Below are 7011 nucleotides of genomic sequence, written 5' to 3'. Positions count from 1 at the left end.
CGACTGTATTGTTTATGTGCAGCCATGCCTCGCAGCTTGATCAAAATCAGCGTTCCTATAAACATCTGGCTTCGACTAAGAAATACATCTTATACGCTGAAGGCTAGAAAAACAAAGATATCTCAACGCGCTCCATAAGTGCTGCGCTTCATGCCGATCGACCGACGATGTCGGCCGAAGCAGCGATTCCGAAATGAACTCTTAGCACACTGCTACAGTCATCCCAATCCCCTGATATCTTTGAAATGGCGATTTTCATCTGCCGTAACGTATCATACAATGAAAACTGTTTTCTGTGTCGAGTGATCTGCTAGCCGAACAGACAGTATACCCGAGCAGCATAAAATCATTGCAGATCATTTTAGTCCGGTCCGGTGAAAAAATTTTCTTACCGTTCATGGCTTTCGTAGCTTGTCATAGTCACAGTCACGATACGCAGAAACAAAAAACCAACGTCTAAAGCACTGACATTGAATGGAGAGATGTTTTTTTTAGATGCGGAAGCATCTTATACTCGCACCTTGTAGTGCGCCGTCCGCGCCGTCCGCACCGCTTCTCGAACATTCGACAGCTGACGCGCGCGCATGCGCCGTCGCGCCGTCGCCCACCATCTATGCCGCGCGCGCTTCTCCTTCGAGAACATTCGACAGCTGACAGCGCATGCGCCGTCGCGCCGTCGCCATCTGTGCCGCGCGCGCGCTTCTCCTTCGAGAACATTCGACAGCTGACAGCGCATGCACCGTCGCGCTGTATATATACTCAAGGTCGGCGCTCGCTCGCTCAGTGGCCGCTCGTCCGTTGGTTCGTCGCAATAAATAAAACACCGCCCTTTCGCATACGTGCCGTACGTGTTCACTCATTTAACACCCCATTTCACAACCACGTTAACCAATTTAGCCATCGACCCAAGTAAGTCGCAATTTAACACCCGTTAACCAATTATATGCTCCGCATCCTCCTCAGTGTTCCCCCGAGGGAAGCTGCGGGCAATTTTTTTTCAACGAAGCGGTACAACAATGCACGCGTGCCGCTGCTAACCCGCGTGGTGCGTCGAACCGGAAGCCGTCGTATCCCACAGTTCCCTGCGATTGCCCATATTAGTGGTCACCTATTTCTGGTCGGGTACACGACTATTTCCGAGCAACGTTCTTGTGCACACAGTTAACCGCAACAAGCAAGGCCCTAACGGTCTTAAATACTCTGCGTTTTACAGGCTAAATAATTTAACAAACATATATCACTGGTATAGATTAGTTGCGTTCAGCTGGAATTATCGCACGCAATAATATTTTGATGCACATGGTGGGGGGGGGGAGGAAATAGAGGTATATATTGGTGCTACAGTTCGAATCAATGCTTGCGTTGCCTGCCCACACATGACTCTTTTCAATGGCCGATACAGCGGGTGTCGGAGGCTAGCCTGCAGCCACCGTGGCTATTGAAAACAAGTGCACAAGCCCAAACGAACGGACTAATGGGCTAGTTGGTAGTGCATATTTCAGAACAGTAGCACGAAGAAACACACGGATGGCGACAGACACAATCAGATGTATTCTAATGATGCCATGATGCCCCTTTGAGATCCTGTATTTCACAAAAGCTTTGAGATCTGACTTCAACGTTTGTCAGACGCGGCTTGCCCGTTGCATGTGTTCCCCGCCGCGGTGGTCAAGTGGCTAAGGTACTCGGCTGCTGACGCGGATGTCGCGGGATCGAATCCCGGCTGTGGCGGCTGCATTTCCGATGGAGGCGGAAATGTTGTAGGCCCGCGTGCTCAAATTCGGGTGCACGTTAAAGAACCCCAGGTGGTCGAAATTTCCGGAGCCCTCCACTAAGGCGTCTCTCATAATCATATGATGGTTTTGGGACGTTAAACCTCACATATCAATCAATCAATCAATCAATCAATAAAACTGTTGCATGTGTTGTCCGCTGTAGCAGGTAGCATGCTAAAGAAAGTCAAGGAAGATTACCGCAGTACCATTGACTATGGGATGCAAAAAATGAAGATAATTGTTGTCTTAACTGACCGGCTCAAATTTAGTCAAAATCTTGAGAAAATAGAAAAGCGCGTTGGTATTGATATCGCGCTATCTGCTTCATTAAAGCTGTCGATCTTGTTTGCTATATAGTAAAGGGGGCGTGCGTAATAAGCCACGTGGGAGCCACAAAAACCACCGCGAACTGTTAGTGTATTGATTACAAGGAGTTCTTTATATTCTATGCCGCTGACACGTGGCAGATTATGTGGACTAAACGATCGCTTGCGAGAGCCTAAGTGGGATGTTGAACACCTCGCCTTGTCTCCACCACGCCGCGCATTATGCAGGTTGCGGTTGCAATCCCTTGTTATATCCCGCACACACTTGCTGGCCAAAAACTCAGACCAGCTGACGAGAGAAATTATTGAAGCGGTAGAGATTGAACAGACGCCAAAAGTTGTCCTTCGGTCTGTTTATTGGAAAAGAAATGTTATTTGTGTCACGTCAGCCACCTGTTTGCTTTATTGGGTCGATTGCCTCGTATGCCCTTTTTCTCTCCCCTATCTCTTACCTTCGCGGAGTTTCGAATATATATATATATATATATATATATATATATATATATATATATATATATATATATATATATATATATATATATATATATATATATATATATATTCAATGGTTCCGACCAGTGGACCGGTCTAAACCATTGCAAATAAAACTAAATAAAACTAAGACCAACCGCTAAGTTTTGTCTCATATATATTGACACGTGTCAATATATATATATATATATATATATATATATATATATATATATATATATATATATATATATATATATATATATATATATATATATATATATATATATATATATATATATATATATATATATATATGCTATCACGTGCAATAAACATTGATTTCTTAGCGTGATGTCCCGTCTTGATCTGTCACCGTCCGTGTGCATTATCGCGCTACTGTTCTGAATTAAGGAGTGACCGAGCGTTGGTCAGTGGCAGGTGCTGTTAGAGATCCATAAGTGATTGTGATAGCATCTGACGTTTTACATTCCAAAAATATGATTTGATTATTAGGGACACCGAGCGCTCCAGAAATTTCGATCATCTGGTGTTTTTTATAACGTGCACTGACGAGCTTCAGCGTGCACAGTACACGGTCCTCCAGCTTTTCACCTCTATTGAAAATCGATGGCCGCAGCCGAATTCGAACCCGCGACCATCGCCTCAGAAGCCGAGAACCGTCACCACTTTCACACCGAGGCGGACTATATATAGGCGATCTTAATTTCGACAGATGGGTACCACTGTCTTGTGCTGACAAAAGACCATTCGGGTATTTTCGTACGTCATGACGTCAAATTAAGAAGGTCATCAAACATTGCACAATATCGACCGTTTCATGTGTCTGTGTCTAACGTAAGCCACTTCATTTTGTTAAATAAACAAAAAGGCATAGTTAACGGTCCAATAAGACTGCAGGAAAATCACATGTAAAAAATTGGCAGACCCTTAAGCTGCGCCTTTAAGAGTTGAACGCGATAGCGAAATCTGACCCCTAGTGCACCCTTTAACCGCTAAGTGCATATTTATTCATATGTTTTGTTACGTACAAACGCACGCGCACAAACACGCACACAGTATAGATTAGATCAGCGCACGCTATTATCTTCGAATGGGCTCGTTTTCTTCGTGACACCTGTTGAACGAAATGCGTTAACGGGACCCAGATAGAACTTTTAAATAGCCATGGAATGAATTAACTAGAAGAGCTTATGGCCTCACAATTTCAACGCCGCAAACTTTTTAAGAATCCGTCCAGTGCGAGTGGAGTTACAAAGTTTGTTGCATGCTGCAATTGCGTTATCTTTTCTCTCGTCCCGACGAAAGCGCTAGAAGCTAAGCAGAGAGGGGTGGCAGGACAAAGCAAGGTGGCAGGCGTGACCTTGAGCACTTTTTTTTTAATGCGCGGCTTTCTGAGTGTGATCGCGCGCGCACGCAGGGACAAGTAGCGGCCTCCCGCGGCTTTCTTGGTAACTTGATTTTTTGGTCACAGACGCACAGACAATGTTTCGCTCACAACCAATGGGGCCGATGCCGGCAACGGGTTTTCTGCGACACGAGCTCTTTAACACTATCGCGTTAAAGTAGTATACAAAGCGACCGTACTGCAATGAAACGCCCGTATTTTCTCGCAACGTGAAGAGATCACGTCGCTTTTGACGTTGAAATAACTGCTGAAGCGCACTCACCGGTGATACGTGTTTCCTTCTTAGCAAATGTGGCCGCTCTTCGTGATGTGGGCACGGTGCGCCTGTAAAGAGGCAGCGCCGTTCCTCGCGCGATCATCCGTAGCCTTGCACTCTAAAAAAAGAGCGAGTAAAAAGGGTGTCTTTTTGTCCCACAACAATAATCGTCATCTATATTGCGTTCCGTCCTTGCGCTATCACCGCACGCCCGGTACATTCCGGTCACGATCGACATGGCCATTATCAGGGTTACATTGCATTCTCGATAGGAAAGTGGCCAGCGCCGAGTTTTCAAGAAAGGAAGCGCACGCAAGCCTGATGACAATTATTGTTGTGGCACAAAAATACACCCTTTTTACTCGATATTTTTTTTCTAGAGTGTGTGTGCAACTTTACACCGAAAGCTTTACTGACCTAGCTGAGCAAGTTTCGCTGTGTATTAACGCGTGGCCTTGAACTGAAGAATAGATGTCCCAAGACAAGCCACGTGAAATATGGTTGTGGCGTTGCAGTTTTACACGAACCTACAGCCAACGTGTTCGTCATCTCGTCTGTCTACTTTTCTGAACGGCTTTCCTCGCATTCGAGGTGATAAAAGGTGATAATGCAAGAAGCATGCGCATATGCCAGCGAAGAATTCCGCGAGCGCCATTTTATGTTGGTGGTTTAAGGGCCTGGCATATCTCGCATCGACTGTGACAACGGCTTCGGAATTTGACGAAACGACGTTAGTGAGTGCACACAGTACCAAAAATTTGGGCCACATCATTCGGTTGGCAAACCGTTCTTCGGCTACGAGCGTAAATAAGCATAGTTAAGTAGACAAGTTTTCTCTCGCATGACCAGACCGAGCCGAGCTAATCCACAGCGCTTTTCAAGCTGGCGTTCCTATACTAATCGTGCGTACTAACTCATGAGGGTATGCGCCACAGGAATCGCGCAAGCCTCGCTACCGAGTGCAGCAGGTGGGAGAGAACGCGAAGACATTGCAGGGATGATTTGATTGATATACGGGGTTTAGCGTCCCAAAACCACCTTATGATTATGAGAGACGCCGTAGTGGAAGGCTCTGGAAATTTCGATCACCTGGGGTTCTTTAACGTGCACCCAAATCTGAGCACACGGGCCTACAACATTTCCGTCTCCATCGGAAATGCAGCCGCCGTAGCCGGGATTCGATCCCGCGACCTGCGGGTCAGCAGCCGAGTACCTTAGCCACTGGACCACCGCGGTGGGGCGACATTACAGGGCTGGACCAAAGTTATAGCGCAAACTGGGGATGAAAGTTGAGGACTATAGCAGTATACTTTCAGCTGAGTTTCATACGCAGGTCTTGAAAAAGTAATATTCGACAACGAGCACAACACATTGAAAGGAGCAAAGTGAAATCCAAGCAAGCAAAAATGTATCAGAAAAAATCAAAGAAAAGCCCCCCCCCCCCCCCGAAAAAAAAAAGGTTCTGTAGAGCGTGCATCAATGCTTTCCTCATATATACCATCTTTAGGCGCGTTCACATCGAGCGCGAAACAGGCAAGCGGATTTTCGAAGCGGTGAGGCAGCGAGCGCGTGCGGCTGTTCAGACCAATCGCGTTGCGTTCTGCCCGCTCCGCCGCGGACACGAGCCAATCCACGGTAAGCATGCATCATCTTGCGGCACTACGCGATACTGCGAGCGTGCTTCTCGGGCACTGATTGGTTGCGGCCACCTTTTCTGCCAGGAGAAATCGGTTCGGGAGCGATTCAGAAAAGCGGCTGAGAATTTTCCGTTTTTGCGGATAATCCGCGTCCGCTTTCCGGATCCGACACTCCTTTTTCAGGATCCACGCTCGGTGTGAAGGTGCGTCCAGATAGGAACACGGGCGGCTTACTCACGCAAGTGCCGCACCTATGTGTCATCTGCGCTGCCTCGACGATAACTCTGGTGCGCTCGTCCTTGTGTTGATATAGCGTTATTCTATCTTCGAACAATGATGTGCAGTTACAGGTTGTGTAATGTTGTGCAATAAAAACATCCTCACAGTTGCGGACATTCCTAGCGAGTTCGCACAGTCTGCCATTCTGACACCTTCCGGTCTGACCTACGGAACACGTGCCGCAGGAGAGAATTCCTACAGACTATATACGCTTCACGTGTATTCGACACCACCTATTCCGGTGGTGAACGTTCCAAATGGCTCAGTATTGCTTAAGTGGGTTCGTCAATTTGGCATGTATTGTTTATTCCCCTCACCAATCGGCCTTTCGCATCAGCGAAGAACCAGTTGCCGAGGGACCACAGTGCAAAGTTTGCAATCGTCTTTATGCATGAGTCTAAATTACTTTGTTTACACATAGTTTTCCACGTACAATCCCGCGTGATATAAACGTTATCGAGCATCGACCTGCCTTACGTCCCAGGAGCCAAGCAGCACGTTTCCGAACAGTGAAAATCAAAATGGCGCATTCTTCTCTCCCTCGTTGGTTGTTCCATGCTACAACAATCACCCCTACGACGAACTCAACCTCCTTTCTCTTTATTGTTTCAGTTTTTTATCCGTTGCGATTAGGTGTATTTTTTGTATGCTCTTATCTCCGCTAGCCATGCCAACATTTCCTGGGAAATATGTGTTAGACCTTGTGCTTGACGTTGTTTTGATTAAAGAGCTTCGTCATACGGGAGTTATCGCAGCTAAAGAAACAGCACAAAGAATGAGTGAACTTTATTCGATAAAACCCTCTCTTCGAAAGAGTATTCTGGGACGTGGCGCTGTT

The sequence above is a fragment of the Rhipicephalus microplus genome, chromosome 1 (assembly GCF_043290135.1).
Source record: "Rhipicephalus microplus isolate Deutch F79 chromosome 1, USDA_Rmic, whole genome shotgun sequence".
Lineage (NCBI taxonomy): Eukaryota > Metazoa > Arthropoda > Arachnida > Ixodida > Ixodidae > Rhipicephalus > Rhipicephalus microplus.
Note: the sequence above shows the minus strand (reverse complement) of the source record.